This window comes from Elephas maximus, chromosome 5 (genome assembly GCF_024166365.1).
Source record: "Elephas maximus indicus isolate mEleMax1 chromosome 5, mEleMax1 primary haplotype, whole genome shotgun sequence".
Classification (NCBI taxonomy): Eukaryota; Metazoa; Chordata; class Mammalia; order Proboscidea; family Elephantidae; genus Elephas; species Elephas maximus.
This window is the reverse complement of record NC_064823.1, coordinates 120,491,638-120,516,082: the sequence shown is the minus strand read 5'-3', so window position 1 is coordinate 120,516,082 and position 24,445 is coordinate 120,491,638. Positions and strand designations below refer to the sequence as shown.

The 24,445-nt window shown below is 41.9% G+C and overlaps 1 long non-coding RNA gene across 5 annotated transcripts; it reads left to right on the top strand.

The window, feature by feature from the left end:
- Positions 1-5,809: 5,809 nt before the first annotated feature.
- LOC126077460 (uncharacterized) lies at positions 5,810-22,644 on the top strand. 5 transcript variants are annotated; one of them, XR_007517749.1, is made up of 6 exons: positions 5,810-5,845; positions 7,181-7,507; positions 7,881-8,134; positions 18,453-18,477; positions 20,852-20,954; positions 21,528-22,644. It is a non-coding gene; the product is annotated as an uncharacterized LOC126077460 (long non-coding RNA). The 5 variants fall into 5 exon arrangements; XR_007517748.1 differs by having other exon boundaries at positions 7,181-7,549; XR_007517747.1 differs by lacking the exons at positions 5,810-5,845; positions 7,181-7,507 and adding an exon at positions 7,605-7,684.
- The last annotated feature ends 1,801 nt before the right edge of the window (positions 22,645-24,445 follow it).

The following is a 24,445-nucleotide window of genomic DNA, read 5'->3' as shown; positions in this document are numbered from 1 at the left end:
CAGTGATCTGGTTTTAAAAGAAACAACCTCTCTGAAAAAGAAAGCAGGCTTAACATTTTCCCTGCTGGCCCTGGGAGTGGGGGACACACCCCTTTCACATTGACTAGTGTTTAGTATTGCCCAGCCGCCTCCGGAAGTGACCGATTGCTTTGGGAATTCCTGTTGGGTTTGACTGAATGAGGGCAACTTCAGGGGATGGATTAGCAAATAGACTGAACAGAAAATTTAGGTGATTCACAGAAACAGGGTGGTGCTTGAGCTTACACAGGGAAGTGGTTTTGAACAAATTCTGGACAAAAGGAAGGAAATGACTAGAAACAAGTGTGTAGATAGACTCAAAGTAGAGCCAAGAGCTTGCCTGCTGGGCTCTGTGGAGCTAGTTCAAAAATGTGAAGGCCGTATGCTTACGTGGCAGCATGGGCTAAAGAAGCAGCAAGGAAGGTTACAACACTTGAGAGCCTGACTGCCTCTTTTTGTTGTAGTTAGTTGTCAAATTGACTGACTTGTGGCGACTTTAGGTACAATGGAACAAATGTTGCCTCATCCTGCACCATTTTCACAGTTGTTGGTATGCTCCAGCCCATTGTTGCCACCACTGTGTATTTTGAGTGCCTTCCAGTTTTTTTTTTTTTCCAGTCTAGGGGGCTCATCTTCCAGCACCGTATCAGACAGTATTCTGTTGTGATCCATAGGGTTTTCACTGGACTTTTTAGAAGCAGGTTGCCAGGTCCTTCTTCCTAGTCTGTCTTCGTCTGGAAGCTCCACTGACACCTGTTCACCGTAGGTGACCTTGCTGGTATTTGAAATACCAGTGGCATATCTACCATCATCACAGCAACACGCAAGCCATCATGGTGACACAGAATGACAGGGCTGCATCTTCTAGAACTCAACAGTTGATGCGGTTGGATGTGCCCGTCCTTTACAGGCCTGTGGTTGAAAAAGAACATAGTAAAGCGCTCCAATCTGTCTGTGATCTACAATAATTGAAACAGACAAGGGCTGTAACTTATAAGTGATTCACCAGTGTTAACTCAAGGGTAGTTTTCGCGTTGTAGAGTTGTGGTTGTAGAGAATTGGAGGTTTTGACTACAGATACTATAGTAGGTTGAATTGTCCCCCCTGCCACACCCCGCACCCCACCAGCCCAGCAAAGTTAGTCCACCAGGAAGCTCAGAATGTGATCTTATCTGGAATAAGGGTTTTTGCACATGTAACTAAGGTAAAAATTTTGAGTTGAGATCATGCTGGATTAGGGTGAGCCTTAAGTCCAATGACAAGCCCTTATAAGAGAAGAGTGCGAAATGGATGGAGAGACACAAGGAAAACAGCCACATGGAGACAGAGGCAGGAATTCATGTTACGCAGCCATTAACCAAGGAATGCCAGAAGCCACCAGAAGTTGGAAAAGACAAGGAAGGGTTCTCCCCTAGAGCCTTTGAGGGGAGCGTGGCCCTGCTGACACATTGATTTCGGACTTCTAACCTCCAGAACTGCAAGGGAATAAATTTCTGTAGTCTTAAGCCACCAAGTTTGTGATAATTTGTTATGACAACCCTAGAAAACTAATAATAAAAAAAAAAGTTCAGGGTGCTCCAAATACATCATTGTACATGTGTACTTCTCAGATATGTCTCTTCCTTCTTCCCCTATTCCTCCTCACCATCTCTGCTCTGAGCAGCCAGATACCTCTCTGCAGCCAGGTACCTGCCTTACCCATTGTTATTCCTCCCATCTGAAATGGTGCCATGCCCATAGTAGATGCCGAACCACATTTCTTGAGCGAATCAATCCTAGTCATCATTCTCCATTTCCACACATTAATTCATATAGCACTTTACAATTTCCCAGTGCTTTTTGATGCCTTATGATAATAACTGGCAGTGATTGTTTATCACTCTACAGACTGTAAAGCACTGCATATACATTGTCCCACGTGACCTCAAAACAATGCTGTGGGATATTACTATCCAGCTCATTTTGGAGGCACAGAAGCTAATACTCAGGAAGGCTAAATAACTAATGCTCAGCAGAGTTAGAATTTGTACTCAGATCTCTCTTGGCTCCAAACTCCCTTTTCTCTTCTTCCACCATGATCTCATTGGAGGCTCCCATGATCTTGTGAAGAGGAAGTGGGAGAGATGAGGTTCAGGAAAGGGATGTAACTTGCTCAGGCCATGAACACAGTTACTGACCAGATATGAGGTCTCTGGTTCCAAGTCCTGGTGGCTCTTATCATCCTTATTATCAGAATGCACCACTGTGTGGTTGTGGGCTAAAGACGAATAAGGTGAGTTAAACAGACAGGAAATTATCTGTATATCCAGGCCCCAAACCGAATTTGCATTAATTATCTGGATACTTCATGCAAGTGCACACTAATCCTTTTCTCTCCTTCTTTTAATGTGAAATCCAACATGGCCAGAAATCTTCCTTCTGCTTCTCTATTATTTACTTCTAACTCAATTTCTGATGGTAGAAGAGGCCTCAAAGAGGACAGAGTTCAACCCCATCACTTTACAGATGGAGAAACTGACGCTTGGAGGTGCCCAAGGACACACAGCTGGCTCTCGGCACAGCCAGAACATGGGCACCAAGTCTCAACTTCCGGGCCTCAGACCTTCCAGCCTCTATCCTTGAGATCTGGATTCTGTGTCTTTTTGTTTCAGGCGTCATTGATGGGAGCTAAAGGTTTACCCTTTGCTTAATATGTCAGGGCATCAGTAGATGATTAAATAATTATAAAAAGAATGAAAATGTCAGAGACAAAGGGCAGAACATGGAGCCAGCAGCAATGGGAGAGCAGGAAGACACAGGACGCTGCCTTGCCCGTTACTAAGAAGCTCAACATCTGGGAGCGAGGAGCCCTGGGCATCTCGGGGCTGGGGCCTCATGAGCTCAGGGGGACCTCAGGAGGGGACCTCATCCCTCTACCCAGATGCTCCGAAGGTAAATCTGCAGCCTAGCCTGGCTGGGGGAAGCTAAAGGAATCATAACAAAAAAAGGAATCATAAAGAAGCCCATTAAATCTGTTGCCATCAACTCGATTCCGACCAATAGCAACTCTATAGGACAGAGTAAAACTACCCCACAGGGTTTCTAAGGAGTGGCTGGTGGATTCAAACTGCCGATCTTTTGGTTAACAGCCAAGCAGAGATTCTTTATACAGATATGGTTTTCTATACCAGTCCTGAGAAATTATACATGTATCTCCTGCTTACTGATGAAAAGATTAGAAAATAGTGCCAAACCCAAAGACAATAATGAAAATCACTCTGATAACCACCCTTACCTCATTTTTTGTATCCATCCTTCCAGACACATGTGTATATTTTTACAAAAATAGGATCATATGGCACAATCTGATTTGCAATCTGCTTTTTTTCTCTTGTTATATTGTCAACAGCTTTCAATGTCAGCGTGTCAATGGAATATATGTATTCCTATGTCACTGCGTGTGATGACTGCATGGTGGCTAGCCCAGATTTTTTAAGTAACCTGTAACCACATATTTGTTAATTGTATTTGTGGGCTATTGAGCACTGAACTGGAAAGTGTGTGTGTTTGTGTGTGTGTGTGTGCGTGTGTATCCTTGCTTAGAGCCACAGTAATAATCCGGCACTATGTGCTCTACAATGAGCCCTGGTGGTATAGTGGTTAAGAGCTCAGCTGCTAACCAAAAAGCCGGCAGTTCAAATCTACCAGCAGCTCCTTGGAAACCCTATGGGGCAGTTCTATTCTCTCCTACAGGGTTTCTGTGAGTTGGAATCGACTTGACGGCAACAGGCTTTTTTTTTTTTCCATGTGCTCTACAAGGAGCCCTGGTGGAACAATGGTTAAGTACTTGGCTGCTAACTAGAACATTAGCAGTTTGAACCCACCAGCCTCTCCCTGCAGAAAGATGTGGCAGTCTGCTTCAGGAAAGGTTACAGCCTTGGAAACCCTGTGGGGCAGTTGTACTCTGTCCGTGGGATCGCTAGGAGTGAGAATTGACTAAACGACAACGGGTTTACATGCTGTACAGAGCCCCTGGGTGGGGCAAATCGTTAATGCGGTCGGCTGCTAACTGAAAGGTCGGAAGTTGGAGTCTACCCAGAGGTGCCTCGGGAGCAAGTCCTGGTAAGTTACTTCCAAAAAACCAGCCATTGAAAACCTATGGAGCACAGCTCTACTCCGAGACACACGTGGGGTCTCCACGAGTTGGAACCAACTTTAAGGCAACTGGCTTTGGTTTTATGCGCTTATGTATATTAATTCATTTACTTCTCACAAGCACCCAGGATAAAAGCACTTATCATCCCCATTTTACAGATGAGGAAACTCACCCAAGGTCAGCCACCTAGCATGTGTCAGAGTCAAGACTCAATTCCAGGCAATTTGGCTCCGGCCTATGGTCCTCTAATTTGGTTCTGTGCTCTAGCTCCTTGGTTGCGTAAGCTGGGAGGGCCTATGGGGACCATCCAGTACCAGAAAGAAAACCTTGGTATGATGAACGTGAAGTCTAGAGGCTTCTTTGGTTTCCTATCAAGTCACCTGTAAGTTCGTTACAGAGTCTGATGACCGTCCATCCAGTTCTACACTCTCTGGTCTTCTCTTCCTCTTCGTGCCACCTGCCACCCCCTCCCTCCATCTTCTTCTACCTTCTCTGCCCTTCCCACAGGTTTGGGCTCCATACCGAAGGTGCCCTGTCTGGTTCCTTTTGTCCCTGGACGAGCTTTAAGCCCTTCCAATGATCCAGAGTAAAACAGCTGTGAAACAAACATGTGTTTCCCTTATTCCTATTAACATTTCTCACATCCATGCATTACTATGCTTTTAGAGTCACTGTTCTCCATCTTACCAAAGACTTCCTCCCAGGAAGGGCTGGGGTCGGGGCAGACGGGAGTAAGGAAAGGAGGGGGTGAGGGGGGAAGAAAACCCCCATCCTGCCACAACACAGAGCCCCAGATTTTGCTCTGCTTTGATGCTAATGTCTCTGATTCTCTTCTGGTTCGTTCTGAAGTTTGGGGGTGGGGCAGGGCGAAGAAAGGGAGCGAGTGCTACAGAGTCTCAAACTATCGCAAGGCTCCAAGAAGCGTTAGAAGAACCCTAGTGGATATGATCTCCCATTTTCCTTGTCTCCAAAAAAGACTAGTCATCTTCAGTAGGGCTGTTGTTAGATTTGACTGGCTGAAGGTTTGTGTATAGGCGACACAGGGTCTCTTTCTCTGCCAGGCTTTTTGCTTAGGAATTTAACTTCTCGTATGATGAAGAAGCCTGACCTTTCCAATTGGACTGTGCTCATTTGGTCAAACTGCTGTGGTAAAGGACCAGTTTTGTGTTTTTAAATTTCCAATCATTTCAGACCAATACTGTTAAAAACACAATAATTTCCTAGAAAAAAAGAAAAAGAATTAATAGATAAAATGAACTAAAAAGCAAAGAATAAATAAAACACAAGCTCTCATTTTTATTATTAGATTCAATACACATTGTCTAATTGCCATAAAACTTTCTGAATACTTACTCTCAATTTCTGCACTTAATCTTGTTGTGTTCAGTTTGCCCATCTGCCCTGGTCTTTGGACTGAACTATCAACAGAGTTGAAGTAGGGTACTAATTTTTCCTTTGTTTAGGGAAGCTCATTTATTTGATTCTTCATTCACTCAATAAATATTTATTAAGCACCTGTTACAGACGATGTTATATACAGGATCCCAACTTTCTCTGTCCTCAAGAGATAGGTGCGATACCATGATTATGAATTGTTATTGTTAGGTGCTGTCAGCCGGTTCTGACTTATGGTGACCCCAGGCGTAAAAGAACGAAACACTGCCTGGTCCTGAGCCACTGCCACGATAGTAGGTATGTTTCAGCCCATTGTTGCAGCCATTGTATCAATCCATTTCTTTGAGGGTCTTTCTCTTTTTCATTCAACCCCTACCAAGCATGATATCCTTCTCCAGGGATTGATCCCTCTCAATTATAGATTAGTATTATAGAATTAAATTGAACAGTCATCTATTACATCAGTATAATGTGATACTCACCATAATAACATTGAAAAGAAAAATTATCTCAAACGGGGTCTGGGATAGAACTGGTTTCTTTTGTGTGTGTGATGTAATTTACAACCTTTTAGAAGAGAATCAGTGCTCCTGATAAAATGCCTAGGTTATAGGGGGCACTGAGCTTCTGTTAAAAGCGATAGAAAAATTTGGAAATGGATAGTGGTGACGGTTGCACACGTTGTCATTGAACTGTTCATGTGAAAACTGTTGAAATGGCAAAAGTCTTGTTATATATATGTTTTGGGAAACTAGTCGCCATCTCCTGTCCCCACTAGCCGTCTTTCTAGTTGACCATTAACCAGATATTCTTTTCTTTCCGTGACTAGTCTAATAATGATTTTCTGACCATTCTCTTATCCTGTAAAATTCTCTATCAAGTATGAATCTTTGAAGTGGACTCCTAGAGGCCTTTTGCCCTGAAGAAAGCTGCAATACAATTTGGATCCATGATCGCAATTAAAGTATCCGTGAAACATTTTTCTGAGTGTACAAGAGGAGAGAGTAAAGAATTCTAATGGGTTGGAAGAGTTGGTGGGAGCAATTGCTCCTGAGAAAGCTCTATAATTTCTTTGAGCCTCAGTTTTCTTAACTGTGAAACTGAGGTAATAATAGCTCATGAGGTGTTTGTGAGAATTTAGTAAGTTATTGAAGGGAAAAGGCTTCGTACTGTGCCTGAAGCATAAGAAGCACATCGTAAATGTTCACTATTATCATGACGATGGTGATTATGGACTACTGGTCTCCTGTAACGAAAAAGTCCTGTAGTACCAGGTCAGGGGTGGGGCGGGGAGGGCAGTGGTCATTCAGTGGTAGAATTCTCACCTTCCTTGCTGGAGCCCTGGGTTCAATTCCTGGCCAATGCACCTCATGCATAACCACCACCATTTGTCAGTGGAGGCTTGCCTGTTGTTGAACAGGTTTCAGCAGAGCTTCCAGACTAAGACAGACTAGGAAGAAAAGCCTGGCAATCTACTTCTGAAAATGAACCAATGAAAACTTCCTGGATTACAATGGTCCAATCTACAACTGATCATGGGGATGAAGCAGGAGATGGCCGCAGTGTGTTCTGCTGCGTGTGGGTACATTCGGATGGCAACGACAACAGGTCTTTATTTGTTCTATGCTTTAGTGTGTCCTCTCAGGAATGAAACTAGAAGGAGCAGTTCCACTATGGGGCTCAGGAAGCAGGGGCCCAGTCCCTCAGGGTGAGAAAGGGGCTGTTGGTAGCAGGTAAGTTGGCTGGACTTGCATATGAGGTAACCATTGACATTTCTCACACTTTCAAATTTACTCCTAAAGTAGAAGAGAGGAGGAAATACAACCAGACAGAGCTTGGAGCTAATTTTGGTGAGAGGACTTACAATGGGGCCTGTTCCAGAGAAGGCCTCCTCCCCTAGACCACAGCAGGTGTGTGAGCTGGAGCCCAGCCAGGCCTGCTCACCAGCTGTGTGAGAAGGTAAAGCCCTCCTGTGGTTTTAATTCCGAGGCTGTTATTCAGGTACTGCTTATGGGTCGTCCTTTTTCACAACTTTTTTCACTGGGGCTGAGGGGAGGAGGGAGGCTGCTGTATTCTGTTTGTGTTTGTGTCTTTTCTTTTTTCTGTTGTTGGTAGAAGAATCACACTTGTCATATAGTAAGTAATTTTCCTCCTTCAACCTTAATTTACTTTCTCTGAGAAAGTGAAGTGTGTGTGTGAGAGGCTCTGGGAGAAGGGTGAAGGAAAGATGGAGGAGCAGAGTGTAGAGAGAGGCGGGGAGAGGGAGGGCTTCCTAACCCATGTTACATTGTGGAGACCTGTGGAGACTTACAACTATCAAAATTCTCCACAGCGGTGAAGGCAGAAGAGGAGATAGAGTGGAGCACTAGGCAGCACAGCACCTACGTGAGATTTAGAAAATTGTGCCTGTTCTGGGTGCAGCTTGCAGAGCTTGGCAAGTAGAGCACAGCCTGGGTTTCAGCCTCCACCGTCACCTCTACCAAGAGGGTTGTTCAGTGAACAGCTTTCACAACTGCGATCAGCAGTCTTGGTTGGGGGAAGCCTGCTCACAAATGCTGTGGAAGACGAGGACCCCCAAGGAACTGAGTAAGTGAAGAGGTAAAATTTGCCCTTAATTATGAGTACAATGTCTGATGGATGTAAACGTATAGTCCATTTGGAGGAAGAAAGGCAGTCTTACTCCTCAAGCATAGTTCTTCCCTTTCCCCATGAAGTTATCGGTCAAACCCTGCAAAAGCCAGCCTACTTCTCCTCCTCCTCTATCACTACACTTGGGCTGTGTCCCTGGCCCTTCCCTGCATTGATTCCTTTTGGTTCCACAGAAAGAGACCTCTTGGACTTCTGAGTGACGTTTCTACCCACAACTTTTCTTTTGCTCATATTCACCATCTCTTACAGGAAAACTCTGACGCCTTATTGTGCCCAAACCATCTTTTTTATCCCCTCCCCCACCCTTATCAAATGACACCTCTTTAAGAAAAATGGACAAAAAAATGACATGAGGGTGAGGGACACTAGAGTGGAATAAACCCTTTTTTAAAAAAAAAAAATTTTTCTTTTTTCTTTACTCACACACAATGTTCTTGCTTTAATTCTTTTTTTTTTCCTTTGAGAGAATATCTAAAGCTTTCATCTGATTTTCAAAAGGGTCCATGACCCAAACATTTCAAGAGCTACTGCTCTAAAATGATTCATGAAATCTAAACAAAAAGGGCATAGAAAGTTCAGGGAGGGTTTATTAAATTTATTTTATCCCCCTGTCTGGTTTTCAGCAGGTTATCTCATTTCTTTTAGGCCCTGAGCAGAAGCATCATTGTTTATTATCCTACCTGGCTTGGATGGTCCCCAGAATCACATTACTCTAATTGCCAACTAGCAAGCACCCCATTCTTCAGTCCCTCGCTGTCCAAGCTACCCTCCATTATGTCACCAGAGTTGTAATCCTAAAGCATGTCTTTTATCCTATCCCCACCAAACTTGAGACTCCAAGTGGGGGTAAACTCTTCCATCATTTCACAACGTGGATGAACGTTTTAAAACATTATACTGAGCAAAATAAGTCAGTTGCACAAGAACAAATGTGGAGTAATCTCACTTATATGAAATAAGAAAATATATAGAAACTAAAAAGTATTAGTGGTTACAGTGGTGGAGGAAGGAGGAAGAGGGAGTTTTTGCTTAGGGGACATGGAGTTTATGTTTATAGTGGTAGAATCGTTTGGAAAAGGATAGCTATAATAGTTGCACAACATGAAAAATATAATCAGATTCACTGAATTATACCTGTAGAAATTGTTGAATTGGCTAATGTTTCTCTGTCTACATATTCACCACAATAAAATAAATAGTAGTTCTTTATGCCATTTTGTTAGGGAAGTAATAACAACACCCATCTCCATTAGGAGCCTGCGTTAACTTGAAGAAGGCAATCGATGCTACTGAACTGTATGTGTAGAAACGGTTGAGATGGTGTATGTTTTGTTGTGTATATTTTCACCACAATAAAAAAGAGCCTGTGCTAAAATAAACAATCAAACAAAAAAACTCCTCCATCACGTGGCCTGCTGATCTGTTTGACCTTATCTTACTCTGTTCTCCAGCCAGCTCTCCATGCCAGCCCGGCTGGTCAACTACCTACCCCTCATTACATTGGGTATCATGGCCATTTGCCCCCAGGCATAATGTCCTTGAGTCCCCTTTCTCCTTGGTCCTCCATATCCTACCCATTCTTTAAGACCAGCTCTTCCAAAGCAGAGTGCCCTGCCTCTGTGCTCCCATAGCACCCCATTTCTCCTACCAGGGCCCCCATCACAGTGTTATAATTGTGGACTTCCTTATCTGTCTCTCCCACTGGTCTGTGAGTTGCTTCATGAGACCCGTGTCTTGTTCACTGGTGTCTGGCAGTGTTGCCAACGGTACCTGGAACACGTATGTACATGGTAAATGTTGAATACCTGAAGACTTCCCTGAAAATTACAGTTCATTTTGATCTTGTATTTCCTCAGAGTTCTGCTACATTTACTGTCTCCATCCGTGGCTGATGATCAGAATTGCTGTAAGAGTTCTTATAAAATACAAATTCTCAGAGCTCCATCCCAGTTGTAGTCAATCAGAATCTAGAGGGTGGAGCCCAGAATCTGTATTTTTACAATGTTCCCCCAGGGGATTCTGATAACATAATTTGCTTTATATTTGCAGTTTTCATATTGTTTGGTCTTGGGACCACGTAACAGTCCTAAAACGGATTGAGAAAACCAGAGAATTTTTGTCAATGTGGCTTGTAGCTATTAATATTAACCATATTAAAATTCCAACTGATACATCTTTTAAATTTGCATATTAACTAATTTAAAATAACAATTATAAGCCCACTAAGTGGTACCCTAAATGACATTTTTAAATAAAAAATAACTATATTTTCCTAAACAACAAAAAATTTTGTTAGAAAAGTAGCATTGTTTTATATTTTTGCAAATCTCTTTAATGTCTACCAATAGAAGATAGCTGGATTCTCATATCTGCTTCGGCATTCAATTTGATGTAATTTACTGTTTAGGATACAATATATGTATTTCACATATATATGTAGTTAGAACAAAGAGAACTATTTTGATTGCCTTTTCATATAATTACGCATATCCTCTTTGATAGTCCTACAAAAATTGTAGTGGTAGTTTCTTGAGGGTTTGTTTTAATGTAGAATCTGCAACCCTATCAACAAACTTTTTGGACTTTCTACACTTATAAAGGATGAGAAAGAAATAGACAAGTAAGGTCTTAGTATTACTGTGAAAATAGTTTTGACCTCATGGACCCCTTAAAAGAATCTTAAGGAACCTCAGGTATTCCTGGACCACACTTTGAGAAGCACCTTTAGATTCCACAACATTCAGCACTTATATCTTGTTCTAAGATTGTTTTATATTCATTCATACAACAAATTATTTGTTGAGCACAGTTACATGCCAGGAAATGCCCTAGTCACTGAGGTTCAAAAATGTAACCTTGATCCCATGACCAAATTGCATTAAGTGTTGCCTCTTGAGGCCCCAATTTCATTGGCGTCCTTGGGAAAATTAGAAAAAGTCACCTTCTCTGAAGAGAGGGATCTCATGGGCACACACTTCTGCAAGCAGAGCCCTCTCCCTCAGATGGATATAACCCTGCCTTGGACAAACGGCTTGGTAAGAGGAACACGGGCAGAATTTCAACCACCATTCACCGCTGGGCTAAGCACCTTATGCAGTGAACAACTTATGCAACTCTCCATGGTAGCTCTGTGTGTTTTTATATTTCTCTTCTTTTCTAAGCTGGTAAGCTGCAGAGCCAAATTGTGAACCCAAGCAATGAGACTCTAGAAGCGCCTGTGCCCTGAACCATTAAGTATGCAGCTTCTGATGCGTAGTGGAGGCCCAACAAGTGATGAGGCTATGGGTTGTTGTTGTTCGCTGCTGTTGAGTTGACGCCAGATTCATGGCCACTCCATGTGTTACAGAGTAGAACTGCTCCACAGGTTTTTTTTTTGTTTTTTTTTTTTGGTCATTGTTATTGGTCATTGTGTCAGTTCTGATTCACAATGACCCTATAAAGCAGTGTAGAACTGCCCCATAGGGTTTCAAGTCAATTCTGACTCACAGTGACCCTATAAGGCAATGTAGAATTGCCCCATGGGGATCCCTAGGCTGTAGTCTATATGGGAGCAGATCTCCAGGTCTTTTCGCCTGAAGAGCAGCTGGTGGGTTCAAGCTGCCAACCTTTTGGTTAGCTGCTGAGCACCTAACCATTATGCCACCAGGGTTCCTTTCCACAGGGTTGGTTGTAATCTTTATGAAAGCAGTTTGTTGCTGGTTGGGTTTGAACCGCCTACCTTTAGGTTAGCAGCTGATTGAAAACCACTTGTGCCATAATATTACATCTTTTAGCATGGGATAGCAACTACTTATATTATCTCTGAAGGGATTCTATATAGACTCAATAAACTTGGTGCTTCCTAAAGACAATTAAAAAAAAAATTACTTGAGAAGAACTGAACCCATTCCATAGAAAGACCTATACACAGTTAACAAAAGTATAAATATATTTTTGACAACTACAAAGAGTGCCAGTTATTTTGATGTTAACTTCCAAACTTTTATTATTGGAGTATTGATGAACTCCTTAGCCAAGTGACACCGTTATTATTACCTAGGTACTGACCCTGTGTTCAACTTACTGAATGCTACTGACAATTCAGGTAGAAGAGAATTGAGAATTGTCCACTGGATTTATCGACATAGAAATAACCTTATCAAGAGCAGCTTCAGCAGAACAATGGTGGCAAATGATAAACCAGAGTATGTTCACTAGAGAATTTTCTGTCTAGGTCTAGCTTAGATTTTAAAGAATGGGGACTTCATCAGCTGAATTTCTATAGATCTCTTTATTTTGTTTAGTTATATATAATTTTTTTTTTTTTTTTTTTTTTGCTACTGCATGAATCTGTGCAAAGGTTAGAGATGCAATTCTCAACCAGTTCTGCAGACATCTTGGCTGCAGTTGCCTTCAAACAGGGGACACCCTTTTTGGTGCAAGGGGTAAGAATGTCTAGGGTGTGGTGGGCAAAACATAGCTTGGTTTCGAGGAGGTGTCTCTCCCTATTTAATCAAAGCTCACCCTGCAGACTTTCCTGCATCTTTGTGCCGAGCTCTATGAAAGCAAGCACTCCAGCAAATACAGAGTGCTAGACGATGACTGAGGGCCAAGGATGTGGTTGGGGTAGCAAAGAGAGAGATGGGGGGGGGCCGAAGTTTTCAAAACTCCCCAACACCACTTTAACAAAGCAGAATTTAAAGTTCTGTGAATGGCCATAAACAGCCACCTTTTTCTTGTGAGATCGGGAGTCCTGGATGATGCCCAGCTATCATTACTGAACAATTTGATCAAAGATTCTATAGCAGAATCTTGATCAAAAGGGGTAAAAATGTGGACCAGAACTTTAAATTCTCATGGAATCCAGACTTTCTGGAGCCATTGAGGTTGGAGGAACCCTTGAAATCATTGCCCCGAGATAATCTTTAATCCTTGCACCTTAAACCAAAAATACCTCCTGAAGTCTTCTTTAAACCAAACGATAGTTTAACTTAATTAATAACGAATGTCTGCCTTGAGCACTGTGCTCTTTTAAAGAACTATCTTTGGGAACAAGTTGATAACAGCACTCAAAAATTTAGATAGAAAGCTTGATCGCATTGAGTTTATGTCACTGGGTGAGGAACAATTCTGAAAAGAAAGGTGAAAATGATTGCACAACCTGAAGAATGTTACCAATGTCATTGAATTGTACATGTAGAAATTGTTGAACTAGTGTATGTTCTGCTGTGTATATTTTCAGCAATAATAAAATAAATTATTAAAAAAAGAAAGAAAGAAAAGCTCTGTGGATGGGATCAGGAGATAACTCATCAAAGCCTGGGCAAAGTCAGGCTGTACTGGGGCTCTGTGTGTGGCTTTGCCCTGACGCTCTGCTCTGCGTGCCACAGTGTCTTCAGTTATGAAAGGAGGGGGTTTATGATTGTGAAAGTCCCTTCTGGGGTTTGAGTTGGTATCACATGACTGAAAGTGCCAGGGACTGAGAGTAACGTCTAAAAAACCTTTTTGGTTTTCTTTCTCAAATGCTTCAGGTAGGGAAGAATGTTCCAGACATGAAGTTTATTTTGGAACCCAATAGTGCATACAAAGTATAATAAGATGAAACTGCCTTTTCTTTCATTATGTTTCTAATATGTGTGCTCCGGCTTTTAAAAAATATTTAACATGCTTTCCTATGTTGCTTTATAAATTTATATCAAGGGCTTGTGGTGTATAGGTTTAAAGCCAGGTTTTGACATCATCAAATGGGTCTGAGTTTAAGTTCTTTCATGGCCACTGACTAACAGTGTGGCCACAGGCAAATTATGTGACTTCTCTGAGCCCCTTTTCTCAACTATGAAATGGGGATAATACAAATACCTTTCTATTGGAGTTTTTGTGAAGATTAAGTGAGATAAATTCATAAGAGCTTAGCATAGGGTCTGGCACATAGCAGGTATTCAATAGGTTAGCTGATATTGCCACTACCAGCACCAATTGTGAAGTAGGGAAGAGCAAAAAGAATTAATCCATTTTACAGATAAGGAAACCTGAGCCCACATACTACTGGCAAGATCTAGGAAGAGAACTGAGTCCCACCTAGTCATCAGTGAAGCTATCTTTATGCAGTCCTGTCCCCTCCATGATTTATATAGATCATGAAAGTCCCCACACCCAAGAAACCCATGTTTCTTTCTCTTTTGGAAGAATGTTGGGGTAGGTGGAGAGGGGTCTGCTCAGTGGTAGCATTTAAGGAAGAGGGAAACGGTCCTTTTCACATGCAACCCCAGGGTGACATGTTGAAAGTTGGGTGTAAATGTCCTATCAGATAATGTGGAGCCAGGGTTGTGAGTCCCAGGAGGGCTGAGATTCTGCTCTTCCATAATTGGTAAGGATGGAACATTTGTTGATTTCCCGTGATTATAATCTGACCTGGAGCTAGAGGCCCTGGGATTTTGTTCTGTTCAGTTTTTAACCACAAGGAGGGATGAAATGTGAGTGTGAGAGTGGGACTGAGGGAAAGACCTTAACTGTAACCATGCAAATTGTAGATTTTAAGAAAACAAAAGATTTTTTTTTTACTTAATAGCTTGTTCTTACATCTACCAATAAAACATTCCAATGCTCTAAATTTATTGATAAATGCCAATAAAATAATATATTGTAATACCCTTTGAGTAATGCGCTACAAATACTTAACATTTTTATGATAATATGTTTTCATAATTTTCCAAATTTTAATATTGTAGTATACCCGTTAACAATTTTATTAAAATTTTATAAACTTGGGATAGCAACTGCTTATATTATCCTACACTGTCTTCCAGTTGTTTTCAATGTGCAGTTATATTTTTGTAGAATTGCAATTAATGCATATATGCCATTTTGTGTATCATTTTTTTCACTTAACATTATTTTCTAAACAAATTGCCGTGTTTCCCCATGGTGGTGTTTATTCGCTTGAATGGATGTTGTGAATATCTCTGTGTTTTTGCCTTTGTATTATTTCTTTGGTATACCTTCAGAAGATGTTTGTACCATGATCAGAGGTATAACTCTTGTAAAAATTTATTTAATACTCAGCAAATTGACATTGTCTGAGTCTCTATCGAACCTTTGGCTATTTCTAAAATGATAATCTCATTTAAAATTAGCTTTGATTGCTACTAACTTTATGCAATGATACTAAGATTAGAAATAATTCTTACAGGGAAATGAGACTAAAGTAGCTTCACTGAGCGTCTATCAGGGTTCTAGGTACTATGCATGGGTTTATAGTTACTAAGTGGTAAATCCGGGATTTAAATCCTGGCAACCTAAACCACTATGTTATTCTTTGAAATCTAACTCAATTCTTAAAGAATCCTCTGAGACATGTGTATTTAACCCCATTTTACAGAGAAAACTGAGGCCGAGAGGGATTAAATCAAGAGCTCAAACTGAGTTGCATACAGCGGTCAAGTGGGCATATGCGATTGGTGTAAGATTGTTTTTCCTCCACAAAGAAATATGCACTTTACCATTTGTTTGGAATACATAGCTATCTTGATCTCTTTTGGTAGACAAATCTTGATAGACAAGGGTATAAGAACTCTTTGAGTTTCCTGTTAATCCAACTATGAGAAAAACAACACATCAAGGGATAATTAATGACAACTGTCACTGGGCTACAATGTTGGAGAGACAATAGAGAATGCCAGGAATAGTGGAAACTGCAAAATTCAGGCTTCACCTAAAAGGGCTGCTCAGCCTCAGCTAAGTATTGCCGTGAGGGACCGAGGGCCCAACATGTTGTTGTTGCTGCTAGTTGCTGTTGAGCCGATTCTGACTCATGGTGACACAGTGTGTGCAGAGTACAACTAACTGCTCCACAGGGTTTTCAAGGCTGTGATCTTTCAGAAACAGATCACCAAGCCTTTATTTTCTGCTGTGCCATTAGGTGGGTTTGAACCACCAACCTTTAGGTTATCAGTTAAGCACAAACTGTTTGCACTATCCAGGGACCTTATGGGCCCAACATAGCCGGCTTTATCAGTTATTGCTGCGTAACAAACCACCTCAAAACTCAGTGGCTTAAAACAATAAGCAAGTATTATTGTCCATGGGTCTATGGATCAGAGGGGTGGTTCTTCTAGTCTTAGGTGGATTCATGCATGTGTCTCTAGTCAGCTGGTGGGTTAACTGAGGTTTGGCTTTACTGATCTTGACTAGGCTTTTTCTCATGTCTTGGGCCTTGGTTTTGACAAAGAGACAACTTGTCTTTGTTTTATATGATCTCTTAGGTCCAGCAAGTTCTCCTCAAATATCCAAAAACGAGAGCAGAAGCGTGCAAGGTCTCTTAAGTCCAGGCTCAGAACTGGCATGCTGTCATTTGTTACATTGTATTGGCTAAGGCAGGCCACAAGGCTAATTCAGAGACAAAAGGTAGAGAAATAGACTACAACTTTTTTTTTTAATAATTTATTTTGTTGTTGTTCTTGAGAATATATACAGCAGAACATATACCAATTCAACAATTTCTACATGTACAATTCAGTGACATCGATTGTAGTCTTCAGGTTGTGCAACCATTCTCACCCTCCTTTTCCCAATTGTTCCTTCCTCATTAACATAAACTCACTGCCCCTGTAAGTTTCCTATCTGATCTTTCAAGTTGCTGTTATCAATTTGGTCCCATGCAAATAGCTCTTAAAAAAAGCACAATGCTTAAAGTAGACATTCTTTACTAGTTAAACTATCGTTTGGTTTTAAGACTTCAAGTTTAAGATTTAAAGACGATCTCAGGGCAATAATTTCAGGGGTTCATCCAACTTCCATGGCTCTAGAAAATCTGGATTCCATGAGAATTTGAAATTCTGTTCTGCATTTTTTCCCTTTTGATTCTTTTGATTCAAAATATTCAGAAATGGTCTCTGGGCATCATCCAGTTCTTCTGTTCTCATGGCAAAGGAGGCAGTTGTTCATGGAGACAACCAGACGTACATTCTATTTCCTCCTCCTATTCTTGATTTCCCTTCTTCCTTCAGGTGAATGGAGACCAATTGCTGTACTTTGGATGGCAGCTTGCAAACTTTTAGGACTTCAAACACTACACAACGAACTAGGAGGTAGAACAGAAACACTAAACATGGTATTAGGCCAATTAATTGGGATGTCCCATGAAACCATGACCTTAAACCTCCAAACCAAGGAACCAAACCCTGTGAGGTGTTTGGTTGTACATAAGCAACCTCAGCCTATGTTCCTTCTTTTTTTCTAATTTTTACAGGTGTACAGCTACTTGACAGCAATTACATTAATTGGCTGAGCAACCCTACCCTTAATATAATTTTTCCATCACTGTAAACTGAAATTCAGCATTCCGTAAGCAATAAGTCTCCCCTTTCCCCTTCCTTCCTACCACTGGTAACCGATAATAAACTTTGGTCCCTATACATTTGCCTGTTCTTGTCTTTTTATAAAAGTGAGGTCATAAAATATTAGTCTTTTTGTGATTGACTTATTTCACTCGGCCTAATGTCTTCAAGCTCCATCTATGTTGTAGCATGTATCAAGACTTCATTTCATTTTCTGGCTGAGCAATATTCCGTTGTATGTATGTACCACATTTTGTTTACCCATTCATCCATTGATGGGCATTTAGGTTGTTTCCACCTTTTGGCTATTGTGACTAATGCTGCAATGAATATTGGTATAAATATGTCTGTTCGTGTCGCTGCTTTCAAGTCCTTTGCATATATTCCTGGTGGTGTAGACTTCAACTCTTAATTGGGTGGAACCATAAGGTAACATTGCAAAGGGTTTGGACAAGGAAGGTATGAAGAATTTAAGCCATTTAAAAAAAAAAAATTGTGGTGAAATATGCACAACAAAACCTTCAGCGATTCAATAATTTCCACATACAAATTCAGTGGTGTTGATACATTCTTCATGTTGTACAACCTCTAATGTTATCCCTTTCCAAGTTATTTTCCCATGGATATGAACTCAATGTCCCCTAAACAAAACTATCCCCTTTCCCCTCCCTCCCACCCCTGGTAATCACTAATAATCTTTTATTTCTATGTATTTGCTTATTTCATACAAGTGCGATCAAACAGCATTTGCCATTTTGTGACAGACTTTTTTCACTGAGCATAATGTTTTCTAGGTTCATCGACATTGTGGCACGCACCAAGACTTCATTTCTCTTTATGGTTGAGTAACGTTCCATTGTGTGTATATACCAAGTTTTGTTTATCCATTTGTCTGTTGATGGACATTTTGTTTTTTTCTATCTTTTGGCTATTGTGACAAGTGCTGCAATGGACACTGGTTTACAGGTAAGGCCATTTTTGCAATCAATTTACCATATCAAGTCTTCCAAGTTTTCAGGAGAAACCAGAAATCCAAATTTTTACCTGAAGTCTCCCAAGTTTTAAATGTTGTCAACTTATTTATAAAATTGTAAGCGTTGGTGGACATCACCATGTGGACCAAACAGATCGTGTCTAAGCTGGATGTGGTTTGTGGTGGGTCACTGGTTTGCAACATCTGAGTAAATAATTTTCTCAAGTTTATGCATCCTGTAACTGGCAGAGAAGGAGATTTGAACCTAGGTTTGTCTGGACTCTGGGTCCATATCCATTTGACACACTTTTACATGCCTTCTGTGTACAAGGTTTTGACAAAGAGTGATAAATAAAACACAATCTCTTCCTTCCCTCAATGGGTTTCTGGTTATAAGTGGGAGATGTATATGTAAATAAATATTTTATCCATGTGAGTAAATGTTATAAATACTCGTTAATGGGAAACATTTCCCATTCCTAATGCATTCAACTCCAGTTGCCGTCAACTCCAACTCATGGAGACCACATATGTGTCAGAGTAGAACTGTACTCCATATGGTTTCAATGGCTGATTTTTGGAAGTAGATCACCAGGCTGTTCTTCTGAGGTGCCTCTGTATGAACTTGAACCTCCAATCTTCTGGTTAGCACCTGAGAGCATTAACTACTTGCACCACGCAGGGACTCCTTCCTACAAAGGGATCTTGAATAATGACTCTGGGCCTCTCTCTGTCCTTTTACTCCTGCAGGTGGAGTAATTTATCTAACTGGTAAATTTGGGAAAAACAACTGGACATACTCAGAGCATGGTTTCCCTGGGTGATGCAATTGGTTAAGTGCTCTGCTACCAGCGAAAGGTTGGCAGTTAAAACCCACCCAGACCTGGAGATCTGCTTCTGAAAGGTGATCTGCTTCCGAAAGGTCACAGTCTTGAAAACCCTATGGAGCACAGTATTACTCCAACACGCATGGTGTCGCCATTGGTTGAAATTGACTCAATGGCAACTAACAACGTAACAACAACAATATTTAGCTTAGTTCCTTTTTTTTTAATCCCCTTGGGACCAGCCATGTTCTCTGCTTCTTATGCTGAAAGTCTTCCCAGAGCAGGTCCTCTGCGTTGGCCCTTTTCAGTTCTGACTGTAAATGGAGGGAAGTCCTCCTGGTTCTAAGGTTCAGGAAGCAAGCTCATGTAGCTCTCACACAAAGCTAGGTCCTCCCATCTAGCTTTACCAGCAATAAAGGGAACATCTTGACTTCTGGTTTTCTCTTCTATTTCTTAATTTGTTCAGAACCTTCTATTTATTGGGCCTCAACAATGCTCAGAGGTCCCAGCGGGCTATGACAAGGGCTTTATTTACAGGGCGTAGTGAGAGCCTGGCTGTTTATATCCTTCAACATTTTGCCTCCCAGAGCTCTTAACCTTGAGTTTGATTTTGCTTAGGTGGGTTCATAAGTCTCATGTTCAAGCAAAGGAAGCAGGTATGTTCTCGTTAAGTGCTGTCGAGTCATTTCCAACTCGTAGCGACTCTAGGTACAATAGAACTAAATACTGCCTGGTCCTGAGCAATCCTGGCAATTGTTGCTATGTTTGTGCCCATTGTTGTAGCCACTGTGTCAATTTATCTCATTAAGGGTCTTCCTCTTTTTCACTGATCCTCTACTTTACCAAGCATAATACAATTCTCCAGGGTCTTACCATCACATCACAAACCTACCCATTATATTTAGGCATGTACTTCTCATTTTAGGAGTCTCTCTATGTATAATCAGGTCCCTGAGTGGCACAAATACTACTAACCTAACGAATGGTGGTTCAAACCCACCCATGGAAGAAAGGCCTGGTGATCTGTTTCAGTGAAGATTACAGCTAAGAAAATCCTTTGGAGCAGTTCTACTCTGTCACACATGGGATCACCATGAGCTGAAATCGATTTGACAGCAACGGGTTTGTTTGCTTTCCCCTAGATGTCATCTTTGATCCCTATGTTGGCTTCTTCTCCCGAGTCGCGGCACCTGTACTTTCTTAAGCACATGTCTCACAGGAGGAAATGGGCTTGATCTCGAAGGACTCTTTAGTCTGCCTTCTGGGTCTCAGAATTTCATGAGTTTAAGGGCACTGAGCACCCAGTATGTGCTGGGTGCTGGTCTGGGTGTTGGGGGAACTGCAGAATATGCAGCTGCATCCCTACCCTCAGGGAGGGAGAGCTGATGCTGAGAGCAAGAGGGAAGTAAGTGCTCTAGTTTTGCTAGGGCTGAGGGCCAAGAAAGCTTTAGTAAGAGGCTGAAAGGAAAACTTAATGAGCGGCCCTCTCATTTCTACTGGCATAGTTCTCGTTTCACAGTTTTCTTTCTTTTCCTGACAGCGCTCAGTGTCTGCTGTGTTGTGAACACAGCTTGAGGCGAACCACCCAACTCTACATGTTTTCCATCTGTCAAACGTGAGTGACAGATTGTCAGATTTTTCAGGTTGGTGAAGCCCATATTCCTTACTACCCACGGCTAGCAAGCTCACCCATTTGCTTTCTTTTCTTCCCTTTGTTTTTCTTCCCTCCCTACATGCTGCGGCCAAGATGAGTAGGAATTTAGTCAGTGGAAGGAATTTTATTTCTCTCTAGCAGTTTAACAAGATAAGCTTGAAAGAGAAGCCACATCAAAAAGGAGGCTGCTGCCCCCATTAGGTGTCTGCAGTGTGTATGAGTCAGTTGGAGCCTACGTTTCCATGAGGCATCTGTAGCAAGCTTAGAGGCAGTTAATATTTTCCATTCACAAAGGTAACTGTGACCATTTTACAGTATATGTATAAGAGTCTCCATGATACAACATTACCCACATCACCTCACTGTTGACAAATCAATTCTGGGAGAAAGTAAACTTTCTTCTAACTGCCACTAAAAGTTTCGAGACCCATTCTTTGACAAGTAGACAATACCTAGGAAAGTGAGAGCCATGGAATCAGATGACCTGAGTTTAAAACTCTGAGTGATCTTGGGCAAGTTATTAACCTTGATAAATATATCAGTTTCCTTTTCTGTAACATAGGGATAATAATTTTACCCACCTCAGCCTGGAGCAACAGAGGAAGGGGAATCAGAAATAGGAGGAGAAAATGGAATGTGTGTCTAATTGCCTCCATCAACAACTGCTTCCTTTGCCATGAGACCAGAAGAACTGGATGATACCCCGCTACCATTACTGAACATTTTAATCAAAGATACTGTAGAAGAATCCTGATCAAAAGGAGGAAACGCAAAACAGAATTTCATATGCTCATGAACTCCAGACTTCCTGGAGCCACGGAGGTTGGATGAACCCCCGAAACTATTGTCCTGAGATAATCTTTAAAACTTCAACCAAAAAAAGTATTATGCTCTTTAAAGAGCTATCTATATGGGATTAAAGTGACAAGAGCAACTAGAAAGATTAGATAAGAACCTTAGGGGGCAGTGAGTTTATGTTAGTGGGGGAGGAACAACTCAGAAAAGGACGGTGAGAATGGATGCACAACTCAAGGAATGTATTCAATGTCACTGAATTGGCCATGTAGAGACTGTTGAATTGATGTATATTTTGATGTGTATATTCTCAACAACAACAACAAAAAAGAGTCTTAGGTCACATCTTTCTTGAATGTTAGAGTTCTACCGTATAGTAAAAGCATAATGGGACAACAACAACAACAAAACTGTGGAGATAAAGAATATTTTAAAATGTTGTAATAAAGAATATTTGTAAACAAAAACGTAGTGCCCACAATGCAATGACGAAGTTTAAATGGAGTAATATGCATGCAATACATTTAGCGTGTTGCTGGATCATACATTGATGTTGTTGTTACTTGCTGTCTACACAACAGACACTGAGCTCTATGAGGGAAATGAAATAAACACCATGAAATGAAAACTTTGTCAGCAGAGATGAGAGGGCCACTCATTAAGTACAACAGAACAAGCATTGCCAGGTCCTGCACCACCTTTATGATTGTTGGTATGTTTGAGTCCTTGTGTTGGGCATCGTGTCAGTCCATCTCACAGAGTACCACCTCACCTTTACCAAACATGACGTTTTTCTTAGTGATTGGTCTCTCCTAATGACACGTTCAAAGTAGGGGAGCCACAGTCTCACCATCCTCCTAAGGAGCATTCTGGTTTCATTTCTTCTTGTTCAAAATTTTATGGATAGTTGGATCATACAGAGAGTCAGTATCTATCATTTCTGGTCCTCAGTCTTGCTGGTCACAGTGAAATAAAGGGGTGGGAAGATGCATCACTTGTCTAAAACAGATTGCCCACAGTGCACTTTGCCCCCAGGGCTTTGAAATGTTTTCCAACCCAGTAAAATCTTTGTGACTGGGCGAAAGCCTTAAATAAAGCAGGGCACAGAGCTGATGACATCTTCTCCCATCCTGGGGGTAGCAGGTGAAGGCAGGTGGGAACATTCTATATTCCAAATACTTCAGGCCAAAGTAAAGGCAGGAAAGAAATCATGAGAGGTTTCCTGAGGGTATGGGTCTGAGGTCAAATTGCTGGAGAAAGGGTGAAAAGGAGAGAACACAAAGAGAGAGTGAAAACTGAAAAGGTTTGAACAAACCCTCAGCCTCTGCCCAATTCTCCATTTCTTTTCTCACCTCTTGAAATTGGGAGGAGCCCCTGGGTGGTGCCAACAGTTAACATGCTCTGTTGCCAACCAGAAGTTCGAGTCCACCCAGAGGTGCCTTGAAAGAAAAGTCTGGGAACCTACTTCTGAAAAATGAGCCATTGAAAACCGTGTGATGCACATTTCTACTCTGACACACATGGGGTTGCCATGAGTTGGAATCAACTCCAAGGCTATTGGTTTTGGTTTCTTGAAATTGCAAAGGAAACTCTGCCTGGCTGGTTGGGGCTGTTTTAGGACAGTGAACACTACAAACACCTGAGCCCTTGTTTAGATCCTTATCTACTTTGGGGAGAGAATTTTACAGCTAAAATCAACGGTAGATTAGAAAGGCCGGCCCAGGAGCACCCAGACGTGCTCATCAGAGCTTCTGCCCTCACAAAAAGACACGGAGTCCCTGAGGGCTGGCTGCACGGGCCTGCCCTGCAGGGCAGCTTTTAGCACCTCAGGGAGCTGGGAGGAGGAGGGACGCAGCAGCACTTGGAGATGACTGAACACCTCTCCTGCTTATACTGATTTGGGATGATCTTCACTGTTGGACTCTTTACTACAAGCCCTGGGAGTGGGTTGCCATGGTTATGCCAGTTTTAACAGGAAGTTAGGGCCAAGTGGCTTCCCCAGGCCATGCGGCTTTTAGCTGCCGCATTTTGGAGTCTAACTTCTCCTTGGAAAGCCTGCTTTGCTGGGGGAAGGATCGTGTGGAGAGGAGGGTGAATTCAATTTGAAATAATTTATGCTTTATCCATAGACAGGAGATAGAAAATGGTGGTGGGTAAGTGTAAGGGGGTTTGGAGTCAGATAGCTTTGTCATGTACCACCTATGTGACTCTAAGCAAATTACCTAACCCTTCTGAGAAACGGGAGCCCAACTGTATACACTCCATAGGAGAGCCATGAGGGTTAAGTGAAGTGATGTGTGACCCATGGAAAGCTCCAGGGTGTGTTGGTTTACCAGGTCCTTCCATGAACATTATCTCAAGGGCTTGCAGAATAGCCCTGGGAAGCTGGTGTTAATGCCACCCTATTTTTACAGAGGGGACCAAGGCAGGAATTCAAGGGCTTCCTATGTTGGCCTTCAAAGGCGTGCCTGTGTCTCTAACCTTATCCCACCACACTGTGCAGTAGCCAGACCAGCCTCTGTGCCTGGTCCATGCCATGCCCAGCCCTGCCTCAGGGCCTTTGCTCTTACTGTCTGTCCCCTCCTGTTGGGACACTCTTCCCTGACTTTTCATGAGACCAGCTCCTTTTCCTTCTTTAGATTTCAGCTGGGGTCACCTTCTCGGGGGGACTTTTTGTCTTCTAGT